The following is a 25020-nucleotide window of genomic DNA, read 5'->3' as shown; positions in this document are numbered from 1 at the left end:
TTTCTGCATTGATGTTTTTGAATGCTATAAAGATATAATTTTGTCAGTCACTTTTTTGTGGTAAGTTTTCTGGCATGTATTTACATTTATATTTATTATTCCATAACATGTGTGTGTATAGTGACATTTTTCCAGACATGGTTTTCCAGAAACAATGGTTAACATTATTATTTCTTTCTAACTTTATAAAATACCTAAAGGCATTAGTTCACCATGTGGAATGCTACCAACTGTACAATGGAATCAGGTTTCTACAGTATATCTACTTTAAGATCTGAAACATTTACGCCTTTGGCAAAAGCCCTGATTTCTTTGTTTAGAGCATGCATATGATAGATTGCTGTAGTATTGTGGTTCATATTTTCCTTTTTGTGGTTTACTCAGAGGGACATTATTATCAGTAGCTTTCTTGAACCTCCGAGACTTCAAAGTCGCCATGAAAATAAAATGAAAAACTGTTATTTGTTTTGGAATATTGTGTTTTTTTTTTTTACAAATGACTTCACTGTGGGCTTCATTATTTAAAAAAAAATGCATGTGCCATTAAAATCTTTAATCAAAAACACAAATCTCCTTCCCTCCTCAAAACGATCTCTCTTTACTCCGGTTTCAAGCGTAAGCAGCGTGTAAGCGGCGCATGTTTTTTTTGTGCCCATGTTAACAAGTTAAAGCATGCACACTGCACGAGTGAGCAGCACGTGCTCGCGTGGCAGGAGCGTCGCTAAAGCATCAGTGCTGCAATCGTTTCGGCATCTGCTCTATTTTTGCTGCGCTGCTCACGCTCAATTAAAGTGACAGTGCATTTTTTATGGTTTACATGGTCGTGTATTGACGCGAAAAGGTGTCATTTTACCATAATATCATAAAAGTGACTCCATGTGTGTTTCAAACAGTCATGACTTTGAGCGATTTCAAAGAAAGCAATTAAATATTTAAAAACACACTGTATGTAGACTGCGCTGTTATTCAATCACAGCATATGAATTCATATCTATTTTAATAATCTTCACAGAAATAGATACATCTATAAATTTAAATCTTATGCTTAAACTGTTGAAGAGGAAAACGATCGACTGCATCATCATGCTGTCAATCACTGAGTGAATTTTTTTATTTTATCATAAAATTTCAGAGAAACAGATTTAATAATGTGCCATGGGCCTTTTATGTCTATAATTGTGTTTTGTGTCTATATCTGTCAATTCACGGACCAGAACAGCACGCAAACAATGTGGATTAAACAAATCATAGTTATATAAATTACACTGACCTTCAAAAAGCGTCTTAAAGAGGTTTTGCTCATAAATGCATGTAAAATAAAGTAATGTGAACTTGAGATTGTTATACTGTTATTAAACTGCACAGTATGCGCTACAAACGCAGCCGGTGTGAAAGCACAATGGCCACGCGCTGCTCACGCTTGCGGTGTGAAACCGGTGTCATGAGCAATCCGGTCCCCTCTGGCAATTCGGTCTCCCCTAGGACCCCCGCGTGATTCCATTGGCTGAAAAACTCCTCATGGGTAGTTTTCTTAGCGCCTTATTACAATTCCTACAAAATCGCGTTATGATTTATGTAGTTAAAACGTTGTTAAAATTACAATTGATGTCTTTTAAATGATATGTTTCATATAGTAGTACATAAATAAGGCTATAGATGGGAGATCTACACATTGCTTGTGTCATTTTATTATTTAGTTTATTATACTGTACCCTTTCCACTTTTGTACTGTGTAAAGTTAATAAATTACTTATACAAAACACGATTACTACATAGCTGAATCACACATTAAAATGATAATTAATTAGCCATGATTACTACACTTTTACTATTAAAAAAAAAATGCATTTTGTAAGGTATGTTAATAATTTACAAAAAAGTATTGTTTTTGTAAAGCAGATGATGACACAAAAGTACTGACGTGTCTGCAACATGAATATTAGTTTATTATATAATTTTTTTGTTAACTTTTATTTAAAAAAAATTGTATGTTTCTATTTTGTACAACATAATTAGCTTTGCTAGTCGGCTAACGCAGACAAGATATCGCAATGACAAATTTTTGAGAAGGCATTAGTGCTAGGTACCAGTCGGGGTCCTAGGGGAGACCGAATTGCCAGGGGGGACCGAATTGCTCATGACATATTGCTTACGGTCATATTGTATGGCAGGTGGGCGGGGTCAGGGAGAAGATCGCTGCGATTAGCAAATAGCAACACAACTTCAAATGATCCAACCAGATCTCGATGGAGCCCTTGCCTTATTCCATTTTAGAAGATCTTTTTTCTCGGATATACGGCACCACATGAAAAATAAGACAACATTTTTGTTCTTCCTGAAACGCATGAATTTTGTACAAAACCCATCGATTTGAAAAGCGCATGTCCCTGATTGGCCTACAATCCGTGTGTTTGTTGAAGTCCAAGAAAATAGATTTACGTTGGAGATGATAACTCGCGTCATTGTTTACTTTGGGGTTTGTACCTTTAGCATATCGTTAACATGTACTAATACACATTTACACACCAAAGGAAATGTAAAACTGTGAATCGGATAATTGGTGCTCTTTAACTACTACAGGAAATGAATACCTAAGAGTTTACTAAAAATGTCTTTATTTTGCTTTTACTAAAAAAACTTTTTTTTACAGATTTATATGTTATAGTGTTTCAACAAGAGCAGTCATTGTATATCTCATGGCCAGATCCAAAACCAACAACAACAAAATAACAGAACAACATTCAAAGTCTTTTTCTTAACGTATAAACACCTAGAGTCTTACATGGAGTGTGAATATTTCGAACCCGTTCTCATTATGTTATACTGTAGGGCACTATGACACTGACAGTAATGTCTGAGTAATCTTGATGTCAGAACATGCCTCAAGACTGCCTTTGCTGGCTTTGGGCCAGTTGGACTGATAGGTTAACAAGAAGAACTTGTTCTTATCAATAGAGCTCTTTATGCTTTCTGTACACAGATAGACAAACTCTCACACTGACATCCCTGAAGGCATAACAGCACTGCTGACACCTGTGCGTCTCTTCCCGACTCTTATTGCAGTATAACAGACATGGATGGAATGTCGTTGTTTTTCTCTGGCGTGAAACACGAGAACGTGCAGTCAAGTCGAGCACTGAAGAAGGCGGTCAGATGCTGTCACTCACCTCAGCTGGTTTTGTCTTAACTCCTGCTTAGCCAGGCTTTAAGCTAGAAAAACAGTTCTGCACACCATCTCTTATGCTAAATCCAGGTGGAAATAAAAGTCTTTTGACAGCATTTAGTAACAAACATGCAGTGTCAGGTATCTCTTACACACATGCACTTTCTAGCAATTATGTCCTTTAGGTCTTGTCAATGCAGCCATTTTTGCTGCACAGCATAGGTAAGCATTTCCACTCATGCAGCAGAAAGGCCAATTGTGCCATTACTCACTGGTCAAACACACGTTGACCTTAGCAGAGGTGACCTGCCTTGACTGGGATGCTGACTGATGGGCTGCGCAAGGGCTTGGTTCAGCAGTCGGAGATAATTACTTTAATAGCTTAAAACTGATGTGTACAGTCCAACCTCACTATTGTATTAACAGCCTTTCCTCTTCAGACAGACACTCATTACTCATCATACTGCCACACACACAGTGCAAATGCTTAAGTTATTAAGTGCACAGATTTTACAAAGATGTTTATTTCTCACCAGGGCTACACTTAATAGCATCTGTTTGACCTCCGGGTTGCCTTTTCACTATTGTTCAGAGAGACACAGTTCAAGTTTGCGTGCATTAAGTTGTTAGCTTAATTACAAGATCCATTCTTCTATTGTTATTGTCTCACACACAATGCACAAAAGTACCTTGCAAATCCCTTAAAACCTGATTATACTTTTTATAACATTTTAAAACATTTTATTTTGTTTTGTTGCTAAGCCCTAGGCACAATGCTTCTCCATGGAATGAAATGAATTACAGTGCATTTATTACATATGTGGGAGGCTTGGCAGCAGTAACACCCACAATTTCAAGGGTTATGTGGCATATTTTTCTTAAAAAAGGAAGTGATACTTTTATTTAAAAAGCATGTGACTACGCTTTTAAATCACATGATATACTTCACAGTTCTGCAACAGAGGAGCAAGATTTAACTAATTCTTTCCCTGCAGGAAAACTGTGGTTTCTGCTTTGGTGAAAGATGAACATATTATTGTTTGTCATGGTACAGTTACAGAATGGTTACATTTTTGGCATAAAAAATGGAGTAATCACATTTTACCAAAACTTGTAAAGATACATAACATTTTCTGTGAACAGGGATAGTGCTGTTTTAAAGCACTTCTGTATAATAAAATAACACAATCATACCCCTCCTGAAGATTTCTTGGAGCTTTTATTTATTTGAAAGAGACATACAATGTTCTTTTCCAGTTTTTTCAGAACATGGATGAAGGAAATTAAGGGATAGTTCACAACATGCTGAAAAAATTTAAAGGGGCCATGGCATGAAAATCTGACTTTTCCATTGGGTCCCCAGTGCTTCTTTCAAGCTAGAAAATGTGAAAAAGATCAACCCAGTAACTTAGTTATGATAAACCATTCACTGCAAGCACATGAAAAATAGGTTGTTGAAATTTGGCTCTCCTTATGATGTCATAAGGAGCTCCTATTATAATAATAGACCCTTTTACAGCTCACATTATCAAATAGCCTGCACGCGCATTTAGGCAACAGAAGTGGTGTTGTTCCCCAGTGGTTCTAACGTGTTAGCAAAGTTTATTAAAACGGTTTTCCAACATAAAAATGTCTGTTTGTTGCTTTTGGTTGCACTAATATAATATACTAATATACGTATATATGAAGAGTTTGGTTCCAAAACGCAATAAATCCATTTTGATAAATTTAGGTAAAAACGTGTTTTCTATACCAAGAAAGTGACAAGATGAAAACCACTATTTTCTGTTACAAACTTTCACATAGCATCTTTAGGTTATAAAAACATAAAAAATTCAAATCCATAACTTGATTTTCAAATATTATTTTTTCCACAAAATGCAATAAATCCATGACAAGTTTTTTTCAAAATGCTATAAATCTATTGAATCAATCACCTATATAAATGTGCATTCATCTTTGGCATTTTATATTCATTTAGTTGACTAGTGTTATACACTGATAAAAAAATAAACAGTAATGTCATTAATCAAAACACTTACTTTGTCATATTAAGAACACTGTCATTGCTGCGGTTATTTTTGGGACATCGTCGCTTAACATTTTTCACAGCGATCAGCTGTAAAATGTTTTGGTCCTGCTCGATTTTCGTTGACTTTGAGTAAAACTATGGAAAGTTTTTCATAAGATCCCCTGGGGTCAATGTGTTAGAATCACATAAATTTCACAGATGCTGTCAGGAGAACAAGCGATCGTCTCCCGAGTGCCTCTTGCATAAATTATTAGATGTTGATGGCTTACGTTTCTTTCCCGTTACAGAAAACCATCACAGGTTTATCAATGGCATTAAAATAATATTTTGTTTTTGTTTGTTTGTTGATCACAAAGTACAAAGTAGATGAGGAAAACTAGGACTCTGTGTACTCAACGCACCGCCATTGTTTGTTTACATTGCGTGAATGGTGCGCTGTAATTTGTGGAGCGGATTTATTGCATTCTGTAGAAAAGGAGGAGTGGCATTTATCGTGTTTTGGGAAAAAAGGGAGAAAAGATGACAGAATAACACGGCGGATATAGGATTTTGCGTAAAATTAAGAATTTACTTTTAAATACTGACCTGATATAATACTGATTCTGGCAGTAACTCATTTTTTTCAAAAATGGCGTTTATTGCATTTTGGAACCAAACTCTTCAAATGTATCTGGCAACTTTATTTTTGGCCATCTGCTAACGTCTTCTATCTTCTTCTGTCTTCTACTCCACTATAGAACACAGATCTTGTAGCTGTGTTGATAAAGTTGATAAAGTCAAAACCACGACTCTGAACTGGGAGTACATCGATTTAGTACGAGTTCATGGGTGAGAAGTCACGGGTTTGACTGCCATTCCAGTGAGTTTTCATGGGTAGAAGGTTAGAAAAACATGGGTTACAGGTTACCTGGAATGCGTCTTGAGTCGTGGTTTTGAAGGCGTGATTTACGGGCTCAAAAACCTGCCTGGAACGCAATATTAGTTTCATTAAGTAGTATTTTGTTTATTATTAACACAATTTCTGGACATGGAAACCGTACATAGATTTTAATGTACGCAAAATGTCCGCTTTTAAATATACAAAAACTGCTATTTCAAACATGGAGAGGCTTCTTCGTGATCTCAACAGATTCTGCAATAAAACGAAAATCACAAATGTTGAAAAAAAAATAGTTTCTCATTATCTCGAAACTTGTGCTGCATACTTGTGTCACTGGTTTCCGTGACGGGTCACATATGTGCTCTGGGGACACCAAAGATTTATTTGATTTCTTAAAAAAGTCTTGTGCCATGGCCCCTTTAACACTTTTATTTACACAAACATTAGTGCTTGGATATTTCCTAAGACCAGCTAATTTTCCGTCCATCCCTTTATTCCTTTTCTAAAGTTGTCCTTTTCTATTTCAAATACTCCCCCACAAGCCTATAAAGGCATAGTTTTTTATTTCCTTTAGCATTTCTCAGCCAAGAACCTCAATATACACAAGCCCCCTGTGGGTATATGTGTGTGAGAGTATGTAAGTGGAGGTGTTCCTCAGTCTCAGATTCAGGCTTTTTACAGTTTCCACTGAGGGTACATTCTGACATTTCTTAACTCTTAAACACTCCACATCACTTCTTATTTGTACTTGGACAAATCTGGGCATGGATACACAAGCGCTCACAGACATGGGGTAAAGCTTATCTACAATAAGCATCTTGTCAGGTTGAGTATTTACAGATTTAATAATAATCTATATATTTATATGTATACGTTTTGTACCACAAAAATATTTATGTATGTATTATATATAATGGGAAACAGAATGTGCGCTCGTACATAAATGTGATGTGTACTTTATTTCCAAAGAAATGTCAAGCACCTAGTTTTTCTTGGTCCAAAATGTTAATTTGTGGCCTAACTTGCAGCTAAACTCAGTCTTTGTCTGTTGTAGTTGCTATGTTACAGGAAATTCCTCACAGACTCTCAACAACCACAAATACAGATTTGCATCTTGTTCATCTATAACCAAACACAAATGCTGTCAATGTTTAGGGACATGTCTAGCTATATCAATCATACATGTCAAAACCAGCTTTATAACTCTATGTGCTACAGTTCCTTTGTCTATAGTTTATATTTTAAATCTTAAAAATCAACTGTTCCCTCAAAAATGATCATTACAATTCATAATTGTAATGTTTGCTCTTTTAACACAGGACTGTCATATTTCTGAGTTTTTGATTATGTACACAGCACCGCGAGAAGTTAACACACCTCACATTTCACTCAGAACCGCGAGAAGGCGACAGGTCAGTTAGTCCTTGCAGAAATGAGAGATAGAGAGAGCGGGAGAACACAAAAACATTATAGATGAGATTGAAAATAAAGGTCTTAGACATCAGGTGCCCAGGTCGGGAAAACTGGATAGAGGATGAGAAACGTGTAAAGGATGAAAGTATATATATAGCCATGCCACTCATTACAATATGCTAACTAGATAACACTGAATATAACTTATTGTATATATAGTTAAATAAAATAAATATATATAGTTAATTAAATAATGCATGTCACCTGCAACAAATCAGTTACAATTTAAATAAAGCGATTTTATTTACTAGCTGCTAATCTAAGATAAGTATTGAAAATTTCTTTGGCTAATTTAAAAGACATCTATATCTTGCTGAAATGTTGTATTGTACCATTTGTTGTAAATATAATCTTTTGGGGTATCTAATGCCTAGAATTAGTCAAGGAGGTTGTATGAATCTTTGTTAGTAAATCATATTCTGAAAATTTGACCAGTTGTGCATAATGCGCAATAAATGCATATAGAGTTTAGTCACTTTATTACCAAATTATTTGTCAGTAATGCAGTTATTTTAGGGAAAAAAATTAATAATTGCATTGCAGAGTTATTTAAGGTCTGACCCGAAATTTTCTGCTTGCGCTGCTAAAATTTTCAGTCAGGGGCAGCAATGATCCTAGTAACAAAAAGTTTGTCTGTGCCCTGAATGAAAATACTTTTTTATTTTATTGATTTTTTTTGGGGGGGGTGGGGGGTACTTCAAATGTGTGCTCTGGGCCTGACGCAGGTTATCACCATGTAATATACTGTAATGCAATGTAATTAGGATGTTACTACTATATGTATTTATGTTGTGTACTGATGAGTTAATGTAAATTATGGTACAGATGGTTAAAGTATATAAGATACAAATAGAGTACACTTAAGCACAAAACCTGATAATGTATTGCAGATCTTAGTGGGTAATTGATCTGTTTATGTTTTCCCTTTAACTCTTTTCCCGGCAGCGTTTTTAAGCCTTATATGTCCCTTGAGGTCAAAATGACCCCCAACCCATTTTTATTTAGTTAAAAAAATTGTTCCCTTCATCTCAGTGGTATAAGATTTTTGTTATTTTTCAAGATTATCTGTCAATATTCATATAAAAAACTGGGCTTGATTCTGTCGTTCTGAAGATGTGTAATGAAGTTTTTTACAAAAGAGGCCCTTGGGGTTCAAAATGACCCCAAAATTAATGGGAAATGCAAATAATCCTTTTTTCATTTGTAAAAAAAAAATAATCAATGCATCCAGAATAAATCTGAAAATTTTAACAGAGAAAAGAAGGCATGGTACTAGAGCACACATGATATATAGAAAAGACATGCTCAATCACAAACACACACAAACGCAAAAATGCACAAACACACACTTTTCCTAAATTGTAATCCTTTTATGTTTTTTTCTAACCAGCAGATTAGAAAATCAGATCAACACATAACATCTAGATCAATATCTAAAAACAATTTAAATCAAATTTAGATCATCATTCATGTAAATATAAAATAATAATATATAAATAATATATAAAAAATATATTTTACAGTCAAGCTAATGGTGTAGTTGAGGTGTAGTTGAATATATATATATATATTTTGTATCATTAAAAATGTATTTATTTTTTGTAATCACTCTGTGGTCATTTTTACCCCCACGGACCTCTTGCAAACAGGAAAATCGGGTCTTATGAGGGTTAAAAAATGTTGCCAGCCAGCTCCAGCATTTTTTTAGATTTACACAAAAGTTTAATGCCTTCCAGAAAATGTTCTTAAATATATAAACATACAATATATCAAATGAAAGAACAGACCCTCTGCTTCCAAAAAAAATCATCCTACCTTTATTTGTTCTCTTTTTATCACCTCTCAAATATGGGTAGGTTTCTTCAAAAAACTAAATTTTTATCAAAAAGCTAAGAAAATTGCATTTTTGTGAAGGACTTTTGATAGGGATCAAATTCAGAGCGATGATCAAAACATACACTGAGTTTTAACTTTTTGGCCTTAGTGTATGCTTCCAGGTTTTAATAGTTGGGTAAGAGCGCCACCTGGTGGATAATAACGGAAATACGAAATGCTGGAAAAACTCGTCATTGGCAGAGTAGCGTTTTCTCCAAATTAACGAGTTAACTCGTCAATGGCAGGGAAAGAGTTAAACAGGCAGTTTTTTCTGAACAGGTACAGCCTATCATGCTAAAGTGAAAAAAATTAAAACACACACAAAATTACAAAGTTCTTCTAACCAACTTTTACGGACTGCACGAGACATGAAGAGTTCGGATCCAAATGCAATTCTTTATTGGAAGTAATCCACATAACATGTGTTATCCACAATCGTAATCCGTAAAACAGGCAAAGGTCAACACACTTGTAATCAATCCTAAAACAGAAAATGTAAAACCAGAGGGTGCTTCCCTAAGGAGCCCTCAGATAGAGGTATGTGAAAGGCTGAAATAGCCGCTCCATAAACCTTTAAAGTAGAGGGTGCAAGACCTGATGTAAAACGGTCTTGAAGAAACTCCAGAACTGAAGCCACTGAACAGTTAACTGGATCTATGTGTCTATCACTACACCAAAGAGTAAAAACCCTTCATTTTAATTTTTAAAGTTTCCTTGTGTATGGAGCTCGAGAGTTCAAAATGGTCTCTACAACCTCAGTAGAGAGACCCTGGTCTAAAAGTTGATACCTATATTTCTGGTCAGGAGTGAAATATCACAGCCCCCGCCTGAGTAAGAAGGTCACTCCTGAAGGGAATCTTTGAAAGGGAATTGTTTACAGATTTTTAAATAAAACACCTGCCTGGTTTAAATAAAATAAATAAATATCAAAATAGAATAAGACATGAGGGAATAACGGAAATTACCATGCAGACTTGCTACTGTAATCAAAACCTTGCAACTGTCGTAGACATAACATTAATTAGCTGCCCTGCTTGTAAAAGTAAAAAGACTTGACATTACATCTTAAAACTTGGTGCTCATGTGTGAGACACTGCAACAGACGTGCAATGTGTATGTATCGGTCAAACATGTCTGTTTAGCACATTTTTACATAGAAAAACAATGGAAAAGTAGCGTAGTGGAATAAAACCGTGTTCGCCTTTAACAGCTTTAATAAACAAACTTGCAGTCCGCTACTTAATAGGTTCTTGTGGAAACTCTGATCGTAGTATGTTCCATATGTATAACAAGCCTACTGTTAAAGATCACATCCTGTACACTTGTGCACCAAACCAAAAGTCCTTTACTTGAAACGGTTCAGTACGAATGTGTGTACTGCTACACATCCTTTATAAAAGATGCATACTTCCACATATCCATCCTTCCAAACATTGGAAGTTTCTCAGGGTCATATTTGGAGGCAAAGCTTACCAATATCGAGTACTTCCGTTCAGCCTAGCCCTCTCCCCACACACTTTTTATTCAGCCCTTGCTTCACTGAGACTTCAGGGGATCCATATCCCAAACTACATACATCTCACTAGCGACTGACATGTCATTAGAAGCATCTGGGGTTACAGCTCAACATCAAAAAGGGCAATTTAACTTTCCAGCAGAGAAAGACGTTCCTTGGGATGGTTTGGGATTCGTTGACGATGCAGCCAAAACCTTCCCCCTGCACCCACCGAGTCGATTCTGACAATAGTATCTTGGACCAAGTTAGGCCCGGATTACACTGTTAAACATTTTCAGATAATTTCGGGTCTGGTGCACCGCAGCATCAAACATGATTAATTCAAATCGCATTTTCAACTCCTGCCAAACCGTGTTTTTAAAGGTAGGTTCAGCCGTCAGGTTAGATGCGTCGTCATGCAGTGTGGTGCTTATAATTTTAAAAATGACTAAAAAGATGAAAGATAGGCCCACATACAATTCACCACACATTATTTTGGTTGCCTTGGCCAAAGGTTGCCACACTGAAATCAGTTCCCACAGTGATGCTCTCATGGCGAGTGACATTTAGACAGCTGGTTTGGTGACCGTTTCATCTGCAAGCACAGACTGCATTGCAATCGTTTGCTTGAAGAGCAGCTGAAGCATTATATATGTGGAATTCCACTGAACCTCTTACGCCAACTTGTTCCTGTTGTTTATGTAAGGCACAAGTGGCCAGCGCTGAGTGGGGAAAGTGTCTGACAGCTCTCTTTGCTGCGTCAAGGTTGTGAAGCAGATTTGAAAAAGTTATGGTCAAGCGGAAGTTGACCTGTTTGCTTCTTGAGAGATGAGGACTTATTGCCCTCTGTGGTTTTCACTGACTCATCTTTATCACAGGAAACCATGGTTACAGTCATAACCTAGACGGTATTTGTAAGTAAAACGTTACATTTACAATCTATTGCAATTATAGACTCAATTTTGAGAAATAATGTTATGTTTTCAGCTGTTATTGAGTATATTTTAGACTTTTAAAGTGTTTGGCGCATTTACCTCAAGAGTTTAGTTGCTGTTTGCAGGACCATCTGACAGAATAATGTCCACCAAGGATCCCTGTTACAATGTTTTTTGTAACTGGTTGTTATAGTAAAGTGTTGGTAAGTCTATATACAACACTGTTAACGATTTCCCTGTATTTTTACAGTACGGTACTGGCAGCACGGTTGCCAGTAAGTTACTGTATTTTGGTTTTACAGTACTGTACTGTAATACCATTTTACAGTACACAAACTAGTACTGTATAGTTACAAAGCAGTACTGTACTGTAATTTTACAATATTTTATTACAGTAGTCTATTTTTACAGTAATTTACTGTAATGTCTATATTGACCCATAAATACTATTTATTACTTATTACAGTTATTACAATAATATTATATAAAATAGCTAGATATTTAGGTTTAAATCTATAGTTATTAATATGGTAAAAATGCTATCCTTGACATGACATAATGAATTAAAAGGCAATCCAAGCAATGTTTGTATCAAAATTTTATTTAAAAAACATTTAATCGAAACAAAACATATTTAAAACAAGATTTTAAACAATAATAAACATATAATCAAGTAACATAAAATAAAATCAACAAGTATAAACAAGTTTGGAGACCCCTGCTGTAACATATTTAACTCTGGCAAGTAGAACACTCTTCCATAGTTTGAAGTTTTTAGTTTAAAGTCCATCATCGACTAAAAGGTAACATTTCACTGTGGTAAAAAGAACACTGGCCCATAGTTTTAAATATTCTACTTGAATTTCATTTAACACTAAAAATAAATGCATTAAACTGTGGCAGACAGACCACAGTGGCCTTTACTTTGAAGTCGTCCATTCGAACTCAATCAGGGACTGCATGAAGCTGTTCACATGGGGGTTAATGGCCACAGCTTTTCTCTGCACCAAGTTCCTTGTCTTTTTGCTTGCTCCTTGTCTGGATGTGCACTTTTTCCCATCTTTGGAATTAATTATATCCAGAAACCTGTTAGAAATATCATAAACATTAAGTCAACAAATATAAGATAGAAAAAGATTCTTAAAAAACTAAACTCAGCCTTGAATTTACTCCTATTCTGAAACCTTTTGCTCTTATTCTACTGTTCCACACCTAATTACATTAAAATACAGAAGATTCACTTACCGCTGAACAAACTCTTTCCTCAATGGACAGCATCCACCTGGATCATGTCATGATTGAATGTCCTGAACAGAAAGTACAATTGTTACTGATTTGGACACAACTTTTTATTCTGAAAACAAAATCTTTTGTCAATAAAGTCCAGGGACACCTCTGCTAAATAAATACAATTATTAAATTAAATTTCTTATAACCAAAGTCTGAATATTTCTGTTTGTATATTTCTACATGGCAAACTAAGACAATTGTGTACATGTTGTGTATGGTCGTGTTACAGTGTTGTGTGTGGGAATTGTGAATGAGTGTATACATGGGTATTTAAAGAAACTGTAGTGGTAAAGTGCAAACTTACCGAACAATGTGCTTGGTGTGTGTCTGGTGTCACCCGTTGTGCCTCCACATCTGCCTTAACTCCTGAAAAGTGCAATGACACTCATGTAAACTACAAATAAAAAGTGATCAGCACATTCCTGTGTACTTTTACATGTGACGTGAAAGCATTTAATATTGCAGTCAAAAAATACATGACTTGTAACTGTACATCATGTACTTGCCTGGTGCCTTTAAAGATGATCCATCTTACCCAATCCGACTTACAAGCAATGGTAAGACTGTAAAAAAGACAAATGTTACAAAATCTGTTAGCCATAGAAATAAGTAGACATTGTGAAGGAAATGGTAAAAGAAAACTTAGTAACACTTTACTATAAGAGTTTATTCCTTAACATTTGGTAATGCCTTAGCTAATATGAACTAACAATGAACAATATATTTTACAACATTAATAATATTTGATAATGTTCATTGTGCAGAGACAAAGTGATTGATTTAAAAATGTATTAAGTGTTTAAATCTAATATCATGCTATGCTAACAAATAAAACATTACTGTAAGTGTTAAGTCAGTTGTAAAACATTATATATATACATTATATATATATATATATATATATATATATATATATATATATATATATATATATATATATATATATATATATATTAGTTGTTATATTATATATAAATATCTAAATAAGTCTTTTTTAATTATTATTCTATAACATCTTGTCTACAGAAAATCTCTGAAAATGTCTCGTTTACTGCAGAAAATAGCGATTTATAGTGACAAGGTAAAAGGACTGTCCCTTTAATGTTTTACCCGGACGGCTGCGGTGTAACACTATTTCACGCAAAGTTTTTTTAACAAGTTAGTAGCTAGCTGCTCACTTTAAAGATAAACATGATCGCCTAAATCTGAGCAATCCTGGTGATGCCAGTTTCCTACACGATGTTATAATGGACTATTTTACATCCAGAGTTGAAGGATCAGATGACAGAGACGAGAAGACAAAGGTACGTAAATGCGGAGCCCATTCTCTTTTCGTGCATTGATTTGATGTGTTTTGGAAACTTATATACAGCGTGTAATGCATCTGAAGTGGTGGAAACAATATGCCATAAAAATGTATTGGACAACTTACTGGGCGTGTAAAACGCTTAAGAGAAGATATTCTCTGCTTTTGCTGATATAACGTAATATAATAACAACAACAATAAGCGCGGCAATCCCTTTCGTTCATCTGATATTAAGATGAGCCCAGGTCTGAATTATATTTGGTCGAAGTTAAAGCTGCGATGAGTTCGATGCATGTATCCAGTTAAATATGAGGTTTCTTGTTTTCACTTCTGTGGAGTAGTTCGGTACTATGCTGTGTACGGCGTGTCAAGTCCTATCTGTTTTACAACCACGAGTCAGCCTTGCCAAACAGTCGAACTTAATACTTTTCTCTGACGCTAACGTTAACTGAACGGATGAAACGCCGAGATAAACGACCGTTATGCTGGGACCGCAAGACCGCGCTGGCGGGTTGTCTTTGTCCATTTCGTTAAAAATAGTTTCATTGTCACCACACTTTCAACACAATATAAACTCAACAAACCGTCATAATTTAGTTAAAACAACCCTATATTCATTAAAAAAGGTGTAAAGCGAGTTAAAGCAGCGGTAGACATCTGTGTGAAACGTGAGCTTACTTTCTGAGGGAGATTGAAACTTTGTTGGCGACCGTTTTTCTCTCTCATTGCACGTTTAAAACAATATTGTGACAAACTATTGACAACATTCTTAAACTAAAAATTAAGTTTTCATGAAACAGAAATATTTCAAACTTACCGAACTGACAGAAATCAATCGTCCTCCTTCAGCTGCAGCCAAGAGTTGTGCGCTCCCTCTGTCTGTGTGATTTGACGTTGGCGCACTTTCTCTGATTATTGCAAGTACACCTGGCACATTACAGCAATGGCTACAGCAAGGTTACATCAAGACCAAAATATACTGTAAAATGTTCCCGCTCAAACAAATTTACCCAGAATGCATTATGAACTGCAGTACTGTACTGTAATGTACACATACAGTATAGTACTGTGGATTTTTACAGTACAGTGCTGCTAAATCTACAGCGACATCTAACAGTGAATATACGAGACACTGGATTGGCTCTGTCCGATTGTCATTCTAATATTGTTTGGAAAAAAAAGGCTTTTCAGATTTTTTTCTGAAAGATTGAACTGTTGAACTGTTGCCACGCTAACTGAAACCGACTGGCCCTTTTGCAAAGCCAACACAAACCAACTCTCCACTCATGGAATCTTTCAGTTTGCCGCAATAGACTGCACATAGGAAACAATTGCAAGGCAATGTGCTGAAGGTCTGAAATTGAAGCCCGCACCCTGAGAGAAGCTCCTACCATCCTAAAGAGGATCACAGCCAAGCTATTTGATCCTACCATGGCCCAGCTGAACAAATGCAGCCACAACGCTTCTCCCCCTGCATGCGCTCCTAAAATTTTCAGTCAGGGGCTACAGTCCTAGTAACAAAAGTTTGTCTGGAGCCCTGAATGACAAGACTTTAAAAGGGGGGGGGGGTACGTCACCCTAGGGGACCACATTTTGTTAATCCGGGCCTGAGTGTATCATTGTGTTGTTTGCGTGTTTTTCCGGCCTCCGCTGTCACTTTAAAAAAATCATTAATTCATCTGTATTTAGTGTCGTGATGAATATGTAAAAAGAGGCATATTCTCTATTTATCTGTTCACCTTACATATAGATAAATGTACATTCTAGCTTAAAGCTCACGTAACACACGCTGTTTCTGCATTTCTGATATTAATCTGGAGTACCTATAGAGTAGTATGACATCCTTTATATCTCTGAAGAGTCTTTAGTTTAATCAGATTTATAAAAGAAAGATTAGCTTTACCGAATCTTTCCGATAACGTACGAAAAAATGCAGAAGGAGGAGTTATAACACGGGAGGAGCGAGTACGAGTCATACAACACTATACAACACTGTTTTAACTTATGATTCACTACATGTTCGTGTCATTTATATAATATACACGCGCCTATTTCCAACATAAGACAGAAGTCTTACTTACCACGTGTAACTCGTCATGAAAATCCACCGCATCAAACACACACGCAAAACTCCGCTGCTAATTCGGATAATAAACTATATCCATTGTTTCCATAAGGCTGGATGTCTTCTCCTTACATCCAAAAACACACTTCTTGTTGTGCCATTGTTGACTTTTGAAATTAAACAAGGCTGAGTGGCGTGATAAGCTGTTAGCAAGCTCTAGCGTCTCCCGCTGACTGACGGCTGGGCGGGGTTTTCCGGGGGAAGTTTTCCGGCGGAAGCCCATATAAAGAAGTGATACGTATCGAAAACCCCTGAAACGTCAGTTAGAACCGTAATCGAAAAAAATTAGCCGAAACTTGTACGAACCCTGGCGAAGTGCATTCGGCACAGAAATACTCTGAAACACGCCCAACTGCTGTTTTGACACTTTGCCTACGTTTAGCATGAGGAAACAACTCTATAACTGTGTTAATAAGTCAGAATGCTTGAAATACCATTAAACCCCCCCTTTAAGCTTATATGCTCACCCTGCAAGGGTCAGGATCCTGCCAAAGAGTCTTGTTTTATATTTATGTTTTTGTCATAATGGCAGGGTTCTGGCAGTCCCATGTTCTATGTGAAGGCTCATGACCTTATTGAGTCATGTGCCTTCGGTGTCTCGTCTCTTGTCTCCGCCCCCTTGTTCATTGTAATCATTAGTTCATTCACCTCACCTGCTTTTCCTTGTTATCTTGTTTAGTTTTTCATATTTAATCCCTTTGTGCCCATAGTCCTGTGCTGGTTCATTTTGTACTGTTTGTGTCAGTTCAAGTCGTGTGTTCCAAGTCTAGTGTTTAAATCTAGTCGAATCCAGTCCAGTCTAGTTTGTGTTAAGTCTTTAGTCTAGTGTAATCTGTCTATTTGTGAAAGTTTCTTGTTCAGTGTTATTTTGCCCCCACGTGGGCTTTGTTTTTTTGTGTTTAATAAAGTGTTTCCTGTTTAACCCCGACATCGTCTGCACTTGGGTTCTCTTCCGCCGAATTCCTGACAGAAAGTTTGTGATTGAAAATAAAAATGTGACCGAAAACAAAAGCTATTAAATGTCTTGTATGTAAATGTCATATTAATACTTAAATATAAAAAAGACGTTTATGTTTTATGTCCCTGTCCGTCAAAGTGATGGACAATGAAAAAGTATAACGTAACAGATGTTCCGTCTGCAGCCCACAATTGTTTTTATTTTCATAAATACAGTTTAATTAATGATTTATGTGATCACATAATCACAACACATGTGATGATGATCTCACCAGGTCATGGACCCAGGTCATCGTTCTCTTTCATTGTATGAAAAGCAGCATTGAAATTGTGCCTAAAATCTCTGTCTGTGTTCCACAGAAAATTTAAGTAAGTGTAAAACAGCATAAGATTTAGATCATGTTGGCAAACTTAATTTTGGGTGAGATAAAAATAAGGCATATTGTTTAGGCAGCACCTAGATGTTCAAACTTAATCTGATTAAGCTAAATTTTCTCTTTGGTGACACATGCATGTCTAAAAACAATGTCTAACTTGCTGCACAGTGTGATCATTTTTAGCAAAGCTGTGTTAACTTCATTGGTTAATATTGAAATTTGTTTTCAATTAGTGTCCCACTGCCCTAGAGTAAGTCCTGACATTGGGCCAGACACTTGGTTTCGTTTAAACTGGAGGTGGCATTAGTGATGTGCGCTACATGCTGAGCTAAACACAGACATAACTGGAAAAGCCCCAAAGAGCTGTCTGAACCACAAATGGACGCCTAGGCTAAATCTAATACAACTTTCACCCAAGACAAAAAAAAACTGCTCAGACACATTGATCTGTGTGGCTTTGATCTCAGTAACGTGCACTCTGGTGGCATCAGTCAGGTTCTCAAATGTAAACCTTATCTCCAAATGTAGTCAGTGAGAATGTGAGCAGCAGATACATCGAAACCAGCTCTGCTCAACAAGTGGTCACTGAAAGCTGGGTGCATGTGTTTTATTAAGTGATAGACAAATGAAATCTATCAGAAAATGCATTGAAGATGTTTGGAGGCTTTAAACTGCTGTCATTCTAACTAATGTTTAACAACGGTATCAATATCAACCTAAAAGCTAAAAAATCTTTAATTTTCTCCATATGTTAGAAGATTATTCTGGGTATGCAGCTGTATTTCCTTCAGCCTTGATCAAAACTATATTCTTTCAATACACTAGGTCTTCTCTTGCCTTTGCTTATTGGTCTTGGATTTGAATGACAACAAAAATCCAGTATAAGACTAGCCCTCTTTTGACTCTGCATATCCTTTGATTAAGTTGTTATTTTAGCAGCTGTATGCTCTTCCAGGAAAAACATGGGTTGTGTTGTTATACCCCAAAACCTCACTGTGAATTAGTTGTTGAGTGAAAAAAACACCCTTTCTCCAAGAGTGAGGAAGAAAGAAACAGAAAATACAAGTGAAAAATAATACAGTATGGTTTCCTAATTAGAGGAAATCATTCGCATGAGGTGGGAAAGCGGTAAAACTGACAGTATATTTATATATATTCATTTGTCTGTCATTTTTACTGCTTCTCAGCATGCATGGGCAATTTTCATTATACTCAGGTAGGACTTGATCTCTCCATGCTACAGAATAAGTGAAACTATAGAACCAATTAGTAGTGATGGGGACGAGACCGCCTATGCCGAGTCCGAGTCAAGATTGAGTCTTTGAAGGGTCGAGACCGAGTCCGTTGGTTTTCAAATACAGTCGAGTCCGAGTTAAAACCTCGAGTCTTTGAGGAAGCAAGTCTGAGTTGAGACCAAGACTATAAAAACATGTCCGTTTCATATTCATGATTTAATATCACCCCAGTTAGGCCTACAGACTAAGCTACTTTGGGAACTGTTTAGAGGAGCCGTTTTAACGTCTTAATATGGACTGTTCTTTTATTATCATTAAAAAAATCCCTACCACATGCATCATCTTCTGCCTATTTTTCTAGAGATAAATAAACTGCTCTGAATGCAGTATCTTTGCATTGCACCATGGGATGTCATATTCAAATAATGGCCATCAACATTGCATTTTATTAATATTGTTATGTGTTGTGTGTTTTTTTATATGAACATAAAAAATGTGTTGGTCTCGAGGACTCTGAAATTACGAGTCCTTCTCCTCCCACTGTGGTCCGAGACGGAGTCTTTTAAAGGGATAGTTCGGCCAAAAATGATATTAAACCCATGATTTACTCACCCCCAAGCTGTTCGAGTTGCGTATGTCCATTGTTTTTCAGACAGGGTAATCCGCGCGGTGTTGTTGTAGAAATACCCATATTTAAAACTTTATTTAAAAAAATAAATACCTTCCGGTAGCGCCGCCATCTTAGTCGCGTCCGCATTCAGGATGAGAGCTTACGCAGCCTATGGAGGCTACTCTGCTGCTGCTCTGTGCCCCCGCCCTCCGAATTTGTCATACGTCACTAAGAAAAGTGCGTACACTACGCTGATACTCTCTCCTGAATGCTGACGCGACTAAGATGGCGGCGCTACCGGAAGGTATTTATTTTCGTTAATAAAGTTTTAAATATGGATATTTCTACAACAACACTGCGCGGATTACCCTCAGAAGACCTTTGTTTATCATCCTGGAGCCGTTTGGATTTATTTTGTGAAGGATGGACGCACTTTTTTTGGACTTTAAGGTCGTGGACTATGGGTGGACCCCTTAACATTACATTTAATCAACTGAAAGATCTAAAACATTTTATAAAATATCCGAATATGTGTTTGTCTGAAAAACGATGGACATATGAAACTCGGACAGCTTGGGGGTGAGTAAATCAAGGGTTTAATATCATTTTTGGTCGAACTATCCCTTTAAGGAACAAGTCCGAGACGAGTCCGAGAAAGCAGAGATCGGTCTCAAGACCAGTCTGGGGTACTACATCACTACCAATTAGTTATTGCTGCCCTGTGGTGTTACAGCAATCATCTGTAAAAGTCAAATTATTTACAATCTAGTTTTAAAAAAAAGTAGGAAAGAAACAGCTGCCATTCCCCAAACCTCCCCTCAAGCCCTGTGTTAAGATGTGAGCAATACCTGCTGTGTATTAAAAATATGAGTTCCTTTTTCTGATAGTTCAGCATTAGGAGGAATAACATACCAAGTGCCACTAGACCTGCCAGTTGTAATGATTGATGGTGGTTGGAGAACAAGCATAGCCTACTTAATTAAATAAACGCCCTACCCTGCGCTTGAGCTTAATTACATTAACCCACTCCTAACTCTGTTTGTTTATTTTCTTGCAGGAGAGTTTGGCGGTCATCTTGAGATGATAATTGTATATTGGGAAAGGACCCTAGAAGCCTATGACTATTTCAGCCATGGCTCTAGAACTTTATAACCGTCCTGCACTTGTACTGCCGTTTTGTAATGTAACATTATCCTCTGCATACTTTAGCCATGCTTTCAGGCCAGGGACTTCTTTACTTTTTCCACTCCTCTGACAAGTTTTATTTTTTTTTAAACATGCTTAATATACATAGGGGTCGTTTTCCGGATAGGGATTAGTTTAAGACACGACTAGGCCTTAGTTTAATTAAGAAATAACTAGTTTTAACAAACATGCCTTACTTAAAACATTACTTTTGTGCATTTTGAGGCAAACAAAGGGCATAAATGTATTTTAAGATATGTCAGTGCAAGTTGTTTTCAGTTTGGACAGCTCTCACATTTATTTTAGTCTAGGACTAATCTAATCCCTGTCCGGGAAACCGCCCCCTAATGAATATAATATTATACTACATATTATAATTTAGCATGTAATAATATAATATATGTTGTGTTAAGCAATGAAATTGATTTTAAACCATTTTTATTGCTGTTTACTGTATACAGTAGGACTTACAATTTTGGGAACTCTGAACCAAATTGGAAAATTGACTAGATATCAATTTAGTTATCAGTTTAGCCACTAGCCAGATGATACATAAATACGGACCGTAAGTTCACTTTGGTTTAGACAAGTAGAGGTGACGGGGCAAAAACTAACGCAGGGTTAATTGTAACGCATATTTTATATTTCTACAGGGCTGAGCAATCTGTGCTTTTGGTCTTTATCTTTTACTGTCAGAAGATGATCTCCTGTGAATTTGTAAAAAAATATGTGTTTTGTTTAAGATATTGAACAAAGAGTGTTTTGGAGGCATGGAAGTAAATTTCTTCATCTTGTGTTTTTTCATTTCTGAGTTGGGTGTGTAAGTCACCAAATCCAACATTATATTATTTTAATCGTCTTGTTACCTAAAACATAACACCATTTTGAAACATGTGAGAAACTCCTAGTAACTGATAGCTGGGATTGAATTTTTTTACACAGTGTATTAAACGGTTACAGAGTGTTGCAATTAAGCCTGCAGTTGATAATGAAAACACTATTAAATGTAAATACTATTAATCAAAATGATAACTGTTAATACAATATCAGGGGAAATAACTCACAATTATTATTATTTTTTGTCTTAATTGTGCAGCCCTTTCAAAAAATCAATTTATATGCATTGATGCATAATAAAAGAATGGTTAGATGAAGGATCATGGATGAATGAATGTGTGGATATCTATCTATTATATATCCACCTTTAGTATATAGACAGAATTTCATTGAATTATTTTACTTTAAACTAAATTTTCTAGCGGGTGCTACAACAAACCCTCAGTTTGTTACAATGAACCCCACCTATGCGGTAAGTTGTAACATTTGCACTCCTGTCACTTTCGTGTAATTATACAATAACAGTAGGTCCCACAAACAAACTTTAAGTGTTCATTTGTAGCAGAGATGTGTGTATTGATTGTGTAAAAAATGATTAATCTGACTTAAATATTTTTTAAATAATAGAACCAAAGTCAAAAAGTGTTAGGTTGTGTCCCGCTCTCCCCGAACCATAACAAGGTGCATATCCGATGAAACCATCTATAGACGGTTCATTTCAGTGGCAACAAAATAAACAAAAAACGCTTTGTGGACCTACTTAACTTGGACAAAATTAACTTAAAATTAAGTAGATGTTCATTCGTTTATTTATTTATATAGCGCCTTACACACTACCACCATAGTTCCAATGTGCTGTACAATGCAGTAAAATTACAGAGCAAAAGATAGAAAAAAAGAAACATACAGACATCCATATCCAGATTGTTTCTTATAACAAGCAAAAAAATAATTACCAGTAATTTACCTTAAAGCATATCAACCATCCCACTGAGCTAATGAATTTATACAATGTTACAGATCCTTAAATTCTGCCAAATCCACCCAGCACCAATCTATGCTTACTGTCTCTCCTTGTCTTTTGGAAACATTTTTATTTTCCTCAAGGTATTTGTTACAGAGGTCAGTTTGGTCAGACTGTTAACTTCGGGCCATAACAACACGCGTGCATCCAATGAAACCAACTACAGTATACGAACATTCTGTACCTTTGATAGACACTAAAAACGTACAACTTTTGGATATTAAAAAAGCATTGCATGTGTAAATTCTGCAACACACATCATTTAATAATTATACATCTTTAAAAAATCTTTTGAAGTGAGAATTGATATTTCTGAAAAATGTATAAAGATTTTATCCCAGGTGCCAGTAAATTATGTCAGTGAATTATACAGAAATGTTGGAGACATAGACCGTCTTTGATTGTAAATATATTTATAAATAAAAATCGCTAGATTGATAAAGCTGAAGTCATTAGTATTAATTATCACGAAAGTAAAACTATTATATAAAACATATGCATATGTGTTAATTTGTTTACTACTGTGTGTATGCGTGCGCGTTGTTATTTAGAACCAAAACAGAAGGATTCCAGATTAGGTAAATACATTACAGATGTATTACACTACAGATCAACAAAATCAACCAGTTTGTCAAAAATTTATTAGATAAACCTCTAAGGATTTATATAACTTAGTACCATATATCTCTAAAGTAGTTTAGTAAAAAAGTATTATACGTGGGATAAATGTACACTTTACACATAAATCTAATCACATAAATTACACAAAAATTTATATAATATTAAAACTACTAAAAAGATCATGTCACAGACACATACTTGAGCAGGTACATACATCAACTTCTACATCTACGTCAAAAATACGCATATGGCTGAATAATTCAAAAGTATATACATTATATCCCAATGAATGCTGGATCTTCACTTTACATATAAATCCCTATATTACTAACACTAAGGTCATATTGCAGAAACATAGTTGAGCAGAATACAGAATCAGGTAGTATTTAAAAACCCTGCCATAAATAATTTTCAGAAAATCTTACATATAAAATGCAACTATCAAAACTCAAATTTTCCCAAGGACAAAAGATGTTCCTCGATGTGTCAGCGAAACTGTAAAATAGTTGTCTTGCATCTTTTTCACCACTTCCTTTTTTTTACTTTATTAAAATAACAGTCACTTACTTCCAATAGACTTGGTCACAGCAGGTCAAAGGGGCAAATGTAGTCTTCTGGATGTACTTATTTACCAATTCCAGACTCCTAATAAGTGAAGTGTTTTCCGGTTTAACGTCCAGTGTCACACTTGAAAATAAAACTGTAAGTTTTGGCTGTATGTAACTTAACCCCCATGAGCCGGTCCTAGCGCTTTCTAACCTGTCTTTTGTTTCTGCATTCCGTCTCTTACACTCTCTCTTTCTTGTTCTTCTGAGTTATTTTGTAAGTCCACGCCTGTCGATGAGCTCACTGGGTCAGGCTCATGTTTCAGTTTCGTACAGGAATTTGAAGGGCAGGCGGATTCTGAAAGGCTGAGAGAGGAGATGAGAAGAAGGACTGGGTCATGAGGTCGCATCCCGCAGAACAAAGCAGGAGTTATAAGGGTGAGGGGTCAGGGATGCCTTGAGATGTCAGAGCTCAGGGAAATAAATAAGCCCTTAAGCCATGGTGGGTGTAAGAGGATTCACCAAATACCCATGAATCCCTAGGGTGACAATGGGCAGCAACCTCCTAAGGAGCGTACTGCTGTTGTCAATACCATGTCCAGATTAGATCAGATGTTTTTATAGTGAAACCTATTTAAGACAACAACGTCATCTGATCTCTCTCTCTCTTTCTCTCTCTCTGTGTATAAAGCCTATATTTGTCAGTGTGTTGCTGAGTGAAGAGGAAAATATAACTCATGGTATCCAAGGCTTTTCAACCAGTATGAGGCTTCGGTGATATTTAATTTATGTTTGCCGGGTCTAATACAATAAATTTCTAACTGAGAACAAGATGCTTTTTTTCTTCATAGTTTATAATGGCATGATGGATCATAAGAAAGGGTCTGCTTTTTAGAGAATAAGATGTTTTCAAGACAAATTTCTCAATCTACTTGATGTAGGACTACGCAAGAAAAAGCACTGTTATTATAGTTTGTTGTTTTCATTGTCTGACCAGCAAAACAGCACACTATAAGTGACAGAGGAGTGACTACGGTTTTTAATAATTTGACAG

At 36.1% G+C, this 25020-nt stretch overlaps 1 protein-coding gene and 1 long non-coding RNA gene across 2 annotated transcripts in view; both read right to left on the bottom strand.

The window, feature by feature from the left end:
- flrt2 (fibronectin leucine rich transmembrane protein 2) overlaps positions 1-24261 on the bottom strand; it is a 48879-nt gene extending 24618 nt beyond the window's left edge. The window contains exon 1 of the mRNA XM_065257399.2: positions 23989-24261. The gene's annotated coding sequence lies outside the window, so the exon portion shown is untranslated. The remainder of the gene's footprint in view (positions 1-23988) is intronic.
- LOC135739117 (uncharacterized) lies at positions 12439-15563 on the bottom strand. Its single transcript, XR_010528832.1, has 5 exons — positions 15268-15563; positions 13650-13706; positions 13448-13509; positions 13099-13160; positions 12439-12939 (listed from the first exon to the last, which is right to left on the bottom strand). It is a non-coding gene; the product is annotated as an uncharacterized lncRNA (long non-coding RNA).
- Positions 24262-25020: the final 759 nt, after the last annotated feature.

This window comes from Paramisgurnus dabryanus, chromosome 12 (genome assembly GCF_030506205.2).
Source record: "Paramisgurnus dabryanus chromosome 12, PD_genome_1.1, whole genome shotgun sequence".
Taxonomy (NCBI): Eukaryota; Metazoa; Chordata; class Actinopteri; order Cypriniformes; family Cobitidae; genus Paramisgurnus; species Paramisgurnus dabryanus.
Note: the sequence above shows the minus strand (reverse complement) of the source record. Positions and strands in the feature narration are given on the sequence as shown.